Raw genomic sequence first — 17,888 nt, forward strand, 5'->3', positions numbered from 1 at the left:
TATACTATATAACTACCTCTATATAACTACCTCTATATAACTACCTCTATATAACTACCTCTATATAACTAACTCTATATAACTACCTCTATATAACTACCTCTATATAACTTATATAACTACCTCTATATAACTACCTCTATATAACTACTCCTATATAACTAACTCTATATAACTACTCCTATATAACTACCTCTAAATAACTATATAACTACTCTATAACTACTCTATATAACTATATAACTAACTTCTATATAACTACTTATATAATTCAACTCTATATAACTACTCTTATATAACTACCTCTATATAACTATATAACTAACTCTATATAACTACTTATATAACTAACTCTATATAACTACTCTCTATAACTAACCCTATATAACTACCTCTATAACTACTCTATATAATTCAATCTCTATATAACTAATTTATAATTACTTATATAACTAATCTCTATATAACTACTTATATAACTATATAAACTAACTCTATAACAACTATACCTCCATATAACTACCTCTATATAACTACCTTTATATAACTATATATACCCTATATAACTAACTCTATATAACTACCTCCATATAACTACCTCATATAACTATATAACTACCTCTATATAACTACTCTATATAACTACTCTATATAACTATATAACTACCTCTATATAACTATATAACTAACTCTATATAACTACCTCTATATAACTAACTATATAACTACCTCTATATAACTACCTCTATATAACTATATAAACTATATAACTACTATATAACTACTCTATATAACTAACTCTATAACTACCTCTATATAACTACCTCTATATAACTACATCTATATAACTACCCTATATACTACAATAACTAACTCTATATAACTACTTATATAACTACCCTATAAACTATATAACTATATAACTACCTCTATATAACTACTCTATATAACTAATATAACTACCTCTATATAACTAACTCTATATAACTACCTCTATATAACTACCTCTATATAACTATATAACTACCTCTATATAACTACCCCTATATAACTACTATATAACTAACTCTATATAACTACCTCTATATAACTAACTCTATATAACTACCTCTATATAACTACCTCTATATAACTAACTCTATATAACTACTCTATATAATTATAACTACCCTATATACTAACTCTATATAACTACTTATATATATATAACTTCTATATAACTACTCTATATAACTAACTTATCTATATAACTACTATATAACTACCTCTATATAACTATATAACTACCTCTATATAACTAACTCTATATAACTACCTCTATATAATTAACTTATATAACTAACTCTATATAACTACCTCTATATAACTATATAACTACCTCTATAACTTATAACTCTATATAACTACCTCTATATAACTACTTATATATAACTATATAACTACCTCTATATAACTTATATAACTAACTCTATATAACTACCTCTATATAACTAACTCTATATAACTACCTCTATATAACTACACTCTATATAACTATATAACTACCTCTATATAACTACCTCTATATAACTAACTAACTCTATATAACTACTATATAACTACCCTATATAACTACCTCTATATAACTACCTCTATATAACTAACTCTATATAACTACCTCCATATAACTACCTCCATATAACTACCTCTATATAACTAACTCTATATAACTACCTCTATATAACTACCTCTATATAACTATATAACTACCTCTATATAACTACCTCTATATAACTATATAACTACCTCTATATAACTACCTCTATATAACTATATAACTACCTCTATATAACTAACTCTATATAATCTATATAACTACCTATATAACTAACTATATAACTAACTATATAACTACCTCTATATAACTATATAACTAACTCTATATAACTACCTCTATATAACTAACTCTATATAACTACCTCTATATAACTACCTCTATATAACTACCTCTATATAACTATATAACTACCTCTATATAACTACCTCTATATAACTATATAACTCTATATAACTACCTATATAACTATATAACTACCTCTATATAACTAACTCTATATAACTACCTCTATATAACTACCTCTAAATAACTATATAACTACCTCTATATAACTACCTCTATATAACTATATAATTAACTCTATATAACTACCTCTATATAACTAACTATATAACTACCTCTATATAACTACTCTATATAACTATATAACTAACTCTATATAACTACCTCTATATAACTACCACTATATAACTATCATATAACTAACTCTATATAAAATATAACTAACTCTATATAACTAACTCTATATAACTACCTCTATATAACATATAACTACCTCTATATAACTACCTCTATATAACTAACTCTATATAACTACTATATAACTACCTCTATATAACTAACTCTATATAACTACTCTATATAACTAACTCTATATAACTAACTCTATATAACTACCTCTATATAACTATATAACTAATATATAACTACCTCTATATAACTAACTATATAACTACCTCTATATAACTACCTCTATATAACTACCTCTATATAACTACCTCTATATAACTATATAACTACATCTATATAACTACTCCTCTATATAATATATAACTAACTCTATATAACTAACTCTATATAACTAACTCTATATAACTACCTCTATATAACTATATAACTACCTCTATATAACTACCTATATAACTATATAAACTATATAACTAACTCTATATAACTACTATATAACTACCTCTATATAACTATATTCCTCTATATAACTATATAACTAACTCTATATAACTACCTCTATATAACTAACTCTATATAAACTATATAACCATATAACTATATAACTACCTCTATATAACTAACTCTATATAACTAACTATATATAACTACCCTATATAACTATATAACTACCTCTATATAACTATATAACTACTATATAACTACCTCTATATAATAACTCTATATAACTACCTCTATATAACTACCTATATATAAATACCTCTATATAACTAACTCTATATAACTACCTCCATATAACTACCTCCATATACTACTATATAACTAACTATATATAACTACCTCTATATAACTATATAACTAACTCCTATATAACTTTAACTACCTCTATATAATAACCTATATAACTATATAACTACTCTATATAACTAACTCTATATAACTACCTCTATATAACTACCTCTATATAACTAACTCTATATAACTACCTCTATATAACTACCTCTATATAACTAACTCTATATAACTAACTCTATATAACTAACTATATATATAACTACCTCTATATAACTATATAACTACCTCTATATAACTACCTCTATATAACTACTATATACTACCTCTATATAACTATATAACTACTCTATATAACTACCTCTATATAACTAACTCTATATAACTATATAACTACCTCTATATAACTATATAACTAACTCTATATAACTACCTCTATATAACTAACTCTATATAACTACCTCTATAACTACCTCTATATAACTATATAACTCTATATAACTACCTCTATATAACTACCTCTATATAACTAACTCTATATAACTAACTCTATATAACTAACTCCTATATAACTAGATCTATATAACTATATAACTACCTATATAACTATATATAACTACCACTATAACTACCTGTATATAACTACCTCTATATAACTACCTCTATATAACTAACTCTATATAACTATAACTACCTCTATATAACTACCTCTATATAACTAACTCTATATAACTATTCTATATAACTAACCTTATATAACTACCTCTATATAACTACCTATATAACTATATAACTACCTCTATATAAACTATATAACTACTCATATAACTACCTCTATATAACTAACTCTATATAACTACCTCTCTATATAACTATATAAACCTCAATTTCTATATAACTACCCTATATAACTAACTTATAAATTACTTATATAACTACGTCTATATAATTCTATAACTACCTCTATATAACCACTTATATAACTAATTTCTATAAATACCTCTATATAACTAACCCCTATATAACTATATATAACTATTCTTTATATAACTAACTTCTATATAACTAACTCTATATAACTACCTCTATATAACTATATAACTACCTCTATATAATAACTACCTCTATATAACTAACTCTATATAACTACCTCTATATAACTAACCTCTATATAACTACATCTATATAACTACCTCTATATAACTAACTCTATATAACTATATAACTAACTCTATATAACCACTTCTATATAACTAATATAACTATATAACTAACTCTATATAACTACCTTATATAACTAACTCTATATAACTACCTCTATATAACTAACTCTATATAACTACCTTATATAACTACCTCTATATAACTAACTCTATATAACTAATATCATATAACTAACTCTATATACTACTTATATAACTACCTCTATATAACTACCTCTATATAATTAACTCTCTATATAACTACCTCTCTATATAACTACCTCTCTATATAACTACCTCTATATAACTATATAACTACTTCTATATAACTACTTATAACTAACTACCTATATAACTACCTCTATATAACTACCTCTATATAACTTATATAACTAACTATATAACTTCTATATAACTATATAACTAATCTATATAACTACCTCTATATAAATTCAACTCTATATAACTAACTATATAATAACTCTATATAACTACCTCTATATAAACCATATAACTACCTCTATATAACTAACTCTATATAACTAACCTCTATATAACTACCTCTATATAACTACCTCTATATAACTATATAACTACTCTATAACTACCTCTATATAACTATATAACTACCTCTATATAACTACCTCTATATAACTACATCTATATAACTACCTCTATATAACTACCTTATATAATTATATAACTACCTCTATATAACTAATATAATATAACTACTATATAACTACTCTATATAATTACCTCTATATAAACTATATAACTACCTCTATATAACTACCTATATAACTATATAACTATATAACTATTTCTATATAACTACCTCTATATAACTACTCCTATATAACTACCTCTATATAAACTATATAACTACTCTATATAACTACTATATAACTAACTCTATATAACTACTCTATATAACTATATAACTACCTCTATATAACTACCTCTATATAACTATATAACTACTATATAACTATATAACTAACTCTATATAACTACCTCTATATAACTAACTCTATATAACTACTATATAACTACCTCTATATAACTACTATATAACTACCTCTATATAACTACCATCTATATAACTCCCTCTATATAACTAACCACTATATAACTACCTCTATATAACTACCTCTATATAACTATATAACTACCTCTATATAACTAACTCTATATAACTAACTCTATATAACTACCTCTATATAACTACCTCTATATAACTAACTATATAACTACCTCTATATAACTACCTCTATATAACTATATAACTACCTCTATATAACTACCTCTATATAACTATATAACTACCTCTATATAACTAACTCTATATAACTACTTATATAACTATATAACTAACTCTATATAACTACCTCTATATAACTAACTCTATATAACTACCTCTATATAACTACCTCTATATAACTATATAACTACCTCTATATAACTATATAAATAACTATATAACTACCTCTATATAACTAACTCTATATAACTACCTCTATATAACCTCTATAACTCTATATAACTTCTCTATATAACTACCTCTATAACTTATATAACTAACTCTATATAACTACCTCCTCTATATAACTAACTCTATATAACTACCTCTATATAACTAACTCTATATAACTACCTATATAACTACCTCTATATAACTAACTTCCTATATAACTAACTCTATATAACTAACTCTATATAACTACCTCTATATAACTAACTCTATATAACTACCTCTATATAACTACCTCTATATAACTACCTCTATATAACTAACTCTATATAACTACCTCTATATAACTAACTCTATATAACTACCTCTATATAACTAACTCTATATAACTAACTCTATATAACTACCTCTATATAAACTATATAACTAACTCTATATAACTACCTCTATATAACTATATAATAACTTATACTATCTATATAACTACCTCTATATAACTAACTCTATATAACTACCACTATATAACTAACTCTATATAACTACCTCTATATAACTACCTCTATATAACTACCTCTATATAACTACTCTATTTAACTACCTCTATATAACTACCTCTATATAACTACCTCTATATAACTACCTCTATATAACTAACTCTATATAACTACCTCTATATAACTATATAACTACTCTATATAACTACCTCTATATAAACTATATAACTACATCTATATAACTATATATAACTACCTCTATATAACTATATAACTACCTCTATATAACTACCTCTATATAACTAACCACTATATAACTACTCTATATAACTAACTCTATATAACTACCTCTATATAACTACCACTATATAACTACTATATAACTACCTCTATATAAACTAACTCTCTATATAACTACCTCTATATAACTACTCCATATAACTATATATAACTAACCTCTATATAACTAACTCTATATAACTATATAACTACTTCTATATAACTACCTCTATATAACTATATAACTACCTCTATATAACTACCTTATATAACTACTATATAACTACTATAATAACTAACTCTATATAACTACCTCTATATAACTAACACTATATAACTACCTCTATATAACTAACTTATATAACTACCTCTATATAACTACCTCTATATAACTATATAACTACTTATATCTATATAACTACCTCTATATAACTACCTCTATATAACTATATAACTACTATATAACTACCTCTATATAACTATATAACTAACTCTATATAACTACCTCTATATAACTAACTCTATATAACTACTATATATATAACTACTCTATATAACTACATCTATATAACTACTCTATATAACTACTATATAACTAACTCTATATTCCTATATAACTACTCTATATAACTATATAAACTCTATATAACTAACTCTATATAACTACCCTATATAACTAACTCTATATAACTACCTCTATATAACTAACTCTATATAACTAACTCTATATAACTAACTCTATATAACTATATAACTATCTATATAACTAACTCTATATAACTACCTCTATATAACTAACTCTATATAACTATATATAACTAACTTATATAACTACCTCTATATAACTACCTCTATATAACTATATAACTATTATATAACTCTATATAACTAACTTATATAACTACCTTATATAACTACTTATATAACTATATAACTACCTCTATATAACTAACTCTATATAACTACCTCTATATAACTAACTCTATATAACTACCTCTATATAACTAACTCTATATAACTCTATATAACTACCTCCATATAACTTACTCTCCATATAACTATATATAACTACCTCTATATAACTATATAACTACCTCTATATAACTACTCTATATAACTATATAACTATATAACTACCTCTATATAACTACCTCTATATAACTATATAACTACTCTATATAACTATATAACTAACTCTATATAACTACCTCTATATAACTAACTCTATATAACTACCTCTATATAACTACCTCTATATAACTATATAACTACCTCTATATAACTACCTCTATATAACTAACTCTATATAACTACCCTCTATATAACTAATATATAACTACCTCTATAATAACTCTATATAACTACATCTATATAACTACTCTATATAATAACTATATAACTAACTCTATATAACTACCTCTATATAACTACCTCTATATAACTATATAACTACCTCTATAATAACTACCTCTATATAAACTATATAACTAACTCTATATAACTACCTCTATATAACTAACTCTATATAACTACCTCTATATAACTACCTTATATAACTATATAACTACTTCCTATATAACTACCTATATATAACTACTTATATAACTATATAACTACCTATATCTATATAACTAACTCTATATAACTACCTCTATATAACTACCTCTATATAACTACCTCTATATAACTATATAACTACCCCTATATAACTACCTCTATATAACTACCACTATATAACTACCTATATAACTACCTCTATATAACTACCTCTATATAACTATATAACTAACTCTATATAACTACCTCTATATAACTACTCTATATAACTACCTCTATATAACTACCACTATATAACTAACTCTATATAACTACCTCTATATAACTACCTCTATATAACTACCTCTATATAACTAACTCTATATAACTACCCATATAACTAACTTCATATAACTAACCTTATATAACTAACTTATATAACTATATAACTACTCTAGTATAACTACCTCTATATAACTATATAACTATTTCTATATAACTACCTCTATATAACTATATAACTACCTCTATATAACTAACTCTATATAACTAACTATATAACTAACTCTATATAACTACCTCTATATAATAACTATATAACTACCTCTATATAACTACCTCTATATAACTATATAACTACCACTATATAACTAACTCTATATAACTACCTCTATATAACTACTTCTATAACTATATAACTAACCCTATATAACTAATCCTCTATATAACTACCTATAATAACTACCTCTATATAACTACTAACTCTATATAACTAACTTATATAATTCAACCTCTATATAACTACCTCTATATAACTAACTCTATATAACTACCTCTATATAACTACTCTATATAACTACATCTATATAACTACCTCTATATAACTAACTCTATATAACTATATAACTACCTATATAACTATATAACTACCTCTATATAACTACCTCTATAATAACTATATAACTACCTCTATATAACTACTCTATATAACTACCTCTATATAATCACCACTTATAACTACCTATATAACTACTCTATATAACTACCTCTATATAACTACCTCTATATAACTAACTCTATATAACTACCTCCATATAACTAATAACTAACTCTATATAACTACTCTATATAATACTTATATAACTACCTCTATATAACTTATAACCTCTATATAACTACCTCTATATAACTATATAACTACTCTATATAACTACCTCTATATAACTATATAACTTCTATATAACTAACTCTATATAACTATATAACTACCTCTATATAACTACCTCTATATAACTATATAACTACCTTATATAACTAACTCTATATAACTATATAACTAACTCTATATAACTACATCTATATAACTAACTCTATATAACTACCTCTATATAACTACCTATATAACTACTATATAACTACCTCTATATAACTACTATATAACTATAACTACCTCTATATAACTACCTCTATATAACTATATAACTACCTCTATATAACTACCTCTATATAACTACCTCTATATAACTACCTCTATATAACTACCTCTATATAACTACCTCTATATAACTACCTCTATATAACTAACTCTATATAACTACCTCCTATAACTAATAACTACCTCTATATAACTACCTCTATATAACTACCTCCTATATAACTACCTCTATATAACTATATAACTACCTATATATAATAACTCTATATAACTACTCTATATAACTAACTCTAAATAACTATATAACTACCTCTATATAACTACTCTATATAACTACCTCTATATAACTACCTCTATAACTAACTATATAACTACCTCTATATAACTAACTCTATATAACTACCTCTATATAACTAACTCTATATAACTACCTCTATATAACTAACTCTATATAACTACCTCTATAATAATATAACTAACTCTATATAACTAACTCTATATAACTACCTCTATATAACTACCTCTATATAACTAACTCTATATAACTACCTCTATATAACTACTCTATATAACTACCTCTATATAACTACCTCTATATAACTCTATATAACTAACTCTATATATAACTACCTCTATATAACTACTCTATATAACTATATCTATATAACTACCTCTATATAACTACCTCTATATAACTAACTCTATATAACTACCTCTATATAACTAACTCTATATAACTACCTCTATATAACTACCTCTATATAACTATATAACTACTCTATATAACTACCTCCTATATAACTAACTCTATATAACTACCTCTATATAACTAACTCTATATAACTACCTCTATATAACTACCTCTATATAACTAACTCTATATAACTACCTCTATATAACTACCTCTATATAACTATATAACTACTCTATATAACTACCTCTATATAACTACCTCTATATAACTACTCTATATAACTACCTCTATATAACTAACTCTATATAACTACCTCTATATAACTACCTCTATATAACTACTCTCTATATAATAACTCTATATAACTAACTCTATATAACTACCTCTATATAACTACCTCTATATAACTACCTATATATAACTAACTCTATATAACTACCTCTATATAATAACTATATAACTAACTCTATATAACTACCTCTATATCTATATAACTAACTCTATATAACTACCTCTATATAACTACCTCTATATAACTACTATATAACTACCTCTATATAACTAACTCTATATAACTACTCTATATAACTACCTCTATATAACTATATAAACTCTATATATAACTAACTCTATATAACTACTCTATATAACTACCTCTATATAAACTCTATATAACTACCTCTATATAACTATCTATATAACTCTATATATAACTACCTATATAACTATATAACTACCTCTATATAACTAACTCTATATAACTACTATATAACTACATCTATATAACTACTCTATATAACTACCTCTATATAACTACATCTATATAACTACCTCTATATAACTACCTCTATATAACTAGTATAACTACTATATAACTACCTCTATATAACTACCTCTATATAACTATATAACTACCTCTATATAACTACCTCTATATAACTACCTCTATATAACTAACTCTATATCTATATAACTACCTCTATATAACTACCTCTATATAACTAACTCTATATAACTACCTCCATATAACTACCTATATAACTACCTCTATATAACTAACTCTATATAACTACCTCTATATAACTACCTCTATATAACTACCTCTATATAACTATATAACTACCTCTATATAACTACCTCTATATAACTATATAACTAACTCTATATAACTACCTCTATATAACTACTCTATATAACTACCTCTATATAACTACCTATATAACTATATAACTACCTCTATAACTAACTCTATATAACTACCTCTATATAACTACCTCTATATAACTATATAACTACCTCTATATAACTACCTCTATATAACTAACTCTATATAACTACCTCTATATCTATATAACTACCTCTATATAACTACCTCTATATAACTACCTCTATATAACTACCTCTATATAACTACCTCTATATAACTACTCTATATAACTACCTCTATATAACTACCTCTATATAACTACCTCTATATAACTAACTCTATATAACTACCTCTATATAACTACTCTATATAACTATATAACTACTCTCTATATAACTACCTCTATATAACTACCTCTATATAACTAACTCTATATAACTACCTATATATAACTAACTCTATATAACTACTCTATATAACTACCTCTATATAACTATATAACTACCTCTATATAACTACCTCTATATAACTACTCTATATAACTACCTCTATATAACTAACTCTATATAACTACCTCTATATAACTACTCTATAACTACCTCTATATAACTACCTCTATATAACTATATAACTACCTCTATATAACTACCTCTATATAACTACCTCTATATATATATAACTACCTCTATATAACTACCTCTATATAACTATATAACTACCTCTATATAACTACCTCTATATAACTATATAACTACCTCTATATAACTAACTCTATATAACTATATAACTACCTCTATATATATAACTACCTCTATATAACTATCTATATAACTACCTCTATATAACTACCTCTATATAACTACCTCTATATAACTACTCTATATAACTAACTCTATATAACTATATAACTACCTCTATATAACTACCTCTATATAACTAACTCTATATAACTACCTCTATATAACTATATAACTACTCTATATAACTATATAACTACTCTATATAACTAACTATATAATACCTCTATATAACTACCTCTATAATAACTATATAACTACCTCTATATAACTACCTCTATATAACTAACTCTATATAACTACCTCTATATAACTACCTCTATATAACTACTCTATATAACTCTATATAACTATATAACTAACTATATAACTCTCTATATAACTAACTCTATATAACTATATAACTACCTCTATATAACTATATAACTAACTATATATAACTACCTCTATATAACTAACTCTATATAACTACCTCTATATAACTACCTCTATATAACTAATAACTACCTCTATATAACTACCTCTATATAACTACCTCTATATAACTACCTCTATATAACTAACTCTATATAACTACCTCTATATAATACTCTATATAACTACATCTATATAACTACCTCTATATAACTACCTCTATATAACTAACTCTATATAACTACCTCTATATAACTACCTCTATATAACTACCTCTATATAACTACTATATAACTACCTCTATATAACTACTCTATATAACTACTATATAACTACTCTATATAACTACCTCTCTATATAACTATATAACTACCTCTATATAACTACCTCTATATAACTACCTCTATATAACTACCTCTATATAACTACCTATATCTATATAACTACCTCTATATAACTACATCTATATAACTACTCTATATAACTAATATAACTATATAACTACCTCTATATAACTACCTCTATATAACTACCTCTATATAACTACCTCTATATAACTACTCTATATAACTACCTCTATATAACTACCTCTATATAACTAACTATATAACTAACTCTATATAACTACCTCTATATAACTACCTCTATATAACTATATAACTACCTCTATATAACTACCTCTATATAACTACTCTATATAACTAACTCTATATAACTACCTCTATATAACTACTCTATATAACTACCTCTATATAACTATATAACTACCTCTATATAACTACCTCTATATAACTATATAACTACCTCTATATAACTACCTCTATATAACTACCTCTATATAACTACCTCTATATAACTATATAACTACCTCTATATAACTACCTCTATATAACTATATAACTACCTCTATATAACTACCTCTATATAACTATATACTATATAACTACCTCTATATAACTACCTCTATATAACTAACTCTATATAACTACCTCTATATAACTACTCTATATAACTACCTCTATATAAACTCTATATAACTATATAACTACCTCTATATAACTAACTCTATATAACTACCTCTATATAACTAACTCTATATAACTAACTCTATATAACTACCTCTATATAACTACCTCTATATAACTACATCTATATAACTACCTCTATATAACTACCTCTATATAACTAACTATATAACTACCTCTATATAACTATATAACTACCTCTATATAACTACCTCTATATAACTACCTCTATATAACTACTCTATATAAACTATATAACTAACTCTATATAACTACTATATAACTAACTCTATATAACTACCTCTATATAACTACCTCTATATAACTACCTCTATATAACTACCTCTATATAACTACCTCTATATAACTACCTCTATATAACTACTCTATATAACTAACTCTATATAACTACTCTATATAACTAACTCTATATAACTACTAACTCTATATAACTACCTCTATATAACTACCTCTATATAACTACCTCTATATAACTAACTCTATATAACTACCTCTATATAACTATATAACTACCTCTATATAACTACCTCTATATAACTACCTCTATATAACTACCTCTATATACTACTCTATATAACTAACTCTATATAACTACCTCTATATAACTACCTCTATATAATAACTCTATATAACTACCTCTATAATACTCTATATAACTAACTCTATATAACTACCTCTATATAACCTCTATATAACTAACTCTATATAACTACCTCTATATAACTAACTCTATATAACTACCTCTATATAACTACCTCTATATAACTACCTCTATATAATAACTATATAACTACCTCTATATAACTACTATATACTAATCTATATAACTATCTATATAACTACCTCTATATAACTACCTCTATATAACTACCTCTATATAACTATATAACTACCTCTATATAACTACCTCTATATAACTAACTCTATATATAACTAACCTCTATATAACTACCTCTATATAACTACCTATATAACTACCTCTATATAACTACCTCTATATAACTATATAACTAACTCTATATAATACCCCTATATAACTACCTCTATATAACTACTCTATATAACTACCTCTATATAACTATATAACTACATCTATATAACTACCTCTATATAACTACCTCTATATAACTACACTCTATATAACTACCTCTATATAACTACTATATAACTATATAACTACCTCTATATAACTACCTCTATATAACTACCTCTATATAACTACCACTATATAACTACCTCTATATAACTACCTCTATATAACTACCTCTATATAACTACCACTATATAACTACCTCTATATAACTACTCTATATAACTACCTCTATATAACTACCTCTATATAACTAACTCTATATAACTACCTCTATATAACTACCTCTATATAACTACATCTATATAACTACCTCTATATAACTACCTCTATATAACTATATAACTACCTCTATATAACTACCTCTATATAAACTATATAACTACCTCTATATAACTACCTCTATATAACTATATAACTACCACTATATAACTAACTCTATATAACTACCTCTATATAACTACCTCTATAATAACTATATAACTACCTCTATATAACTACTCCATATAACTACTCTATATAACTAACTCTATATAACTACCTCTATATAACTAACTCTATATAACTACTATATAACTACCTCTATATAACTATATAACTACTCTATATAACTACCTCTATATAACTACCTCTATAACTACCTCTATATAACTACTCTATATAAACTCTATATAACTATTTATATATATAAACTACCTCTATATAACTACTCTCTATATAACTAACTCTATATAACTACCTCTATATAACTACTCTATATAACTACCTCTATATAACTACCTAACTATATAACTAACTCTATATAACTACCTCTATATAACTATATAACTACCTCCTATATAACTACCTCTATATAACTACCTCTATATAACTAACTCTATATAACTAACTCTATATAACTACCTCTATATAACTATAACTCTATATAACTAACTCTATATAACTACCTCTATATAACTAACTCTATATAACTACCTCTATATAACTACCTCTATATAACTATATAACTACTCTATATAACTACCTTATATAACTACCTCTATATAACTAACTCTATATAACTAACTCTATATAACTACCTCTATATAACTACCTCTATATAACTACCTCTATATAACTATATAATACTCTATATAACTAACTATATAACTAACTCTATATAACTACCTCTATATAACTAACTCTATATAACTACCTCTATATAACTACCTCTATATAACTACCTCTATATAACTACTCTATATAACTACCTCTATATAACTAACTCTATATAACTACTCTATATAACTACCTCTATATAACTACCTCTATATATAACTACCTCTATATAACTACTCTATATAACTACCTCTATATAACTACCTCTATATAACTAACTACCTCTATATAACTAATATAACTACCTCTATATAACTACCTCTATATAACTACCTCTATATAATAACTCTATATAACTACTCTATATAACTACCTCTATATAACTATATAACTACCTCTATATAACTACTCTATATAACTAACTCTATATAACTACCTCTATATAACTATATAACTACTCTATATAACTACCTCTATATAACTACCTCTATATAACTACCTCTATATAACTATATAACTAACTCTATATAACTATATAACTAACTCTATATAACTACTTATATAACTAACTATATAACTACCTCTATATAACTACCTCTATATAACTATATAACTACCTCTATATAACTACCTCTATATAACTACTCTATATAACTACCTCTATATAACTAACTCTATATAACTACCTCTATATAACTACCTATATAACTACATCTATATAACTACCTCTATATAAACTATATAACTAACTCTATATAACTACCTCTATATAACTACCTCTATATAACTATATAACTACCTCTATATAACTACCTCTATATAACTACCTCTATATAACTAACTCTATATAACTACCTCTATATAACTAACTCTATATAACTACCTCTATATAACTACCTCTATATAACTATATAACTACCTCTATATAACTATATAACTACCTCTATATAACTACCTCTATATAACTAACTCTATATAACTACCTCTATATAACTACCTCTATATAACTACATCTATATAACTACCTCTATATAACTCTATATAACTATATAACTACCTCTATATAACTACCTCTATATAACTACCTCTTATATAACTACCACTATATAACTACCTCTATATAACTACCTCTATATAACTACCTCTATATAACTACCACTATATAACTAACTCTATATAACTACCTCTATATAACTACCTCTATATAACTAACTACCTATATAACTACCTCTATATAACTACTCTATATAACTACCTCTATATAACTAACTCTATATAACTACCTATAATAACTATATAATGTCTCTATATAACTACCTCTATATAACTATATAACTACCTCTATATAACTACCTCTATATAACTAACTCCACCTCTATATATACTCTATATAACTACCTCTATATAACTACCTCTATATAACTACCTCTATATAACTACCTCTATATAACTATATAACTAACTTTCTATATAACTACCTCTATATAATAACTCTATATAACTACCTCTATATAACTAACTCTATATATACTCTATATAACTACCTCTATATAACCTCTATATAACTACCTCTATATAACTACCTCTATATAATAACTATATAACTACCTCTATATAACTACCTCTATATAACTAACTCTATATAACTACCTCCTATATATAACTACTCTATATAACTATATAACTAACTCTATATAACTACCTCTATATAACTACCTCTATATAACTACCTCTATATAACTATATAACTAACTCTATATAACTACCTCTATATAACTACCTCTATATAACTACCTCTATATAACCTATATAACTACCTCTATATAACTACCTCCTATATAACTAACTCTATATAACTACCTCTATATAACTAACTCTATATAACCTCTATATAACTACCTCTATATAACTAACTTATATAACTACTATATAAACTCTATATAACTACCTATATATAACTATATAACTACCTCTATATAACTACCTCTATATAACTATATAACTAACCTCTATATAACTACTCTATATAACTACTCTCTATATAACTAACTCTATATAACTAACTTATAACTACCTCTATATAACTATATCTATATAACTACTTAT

This window comes from Oncorhynchus nerka, linkage group LG4 (genome assembly GCF_034236695.1).
Source record: "Oncorhynchus nerka isolate Pitt River linkage group LG4, Oner_Uvic_2.0, whole genome shotgun sequence".
Classification (NCBI taxonomy): domain Eukaryota; kingdom Metazoa; phylum Chordata; class Actinopteri; order Salmoniformes; family Salmonidae; genus Oncorhynchus; species Oncorhynchus nerka.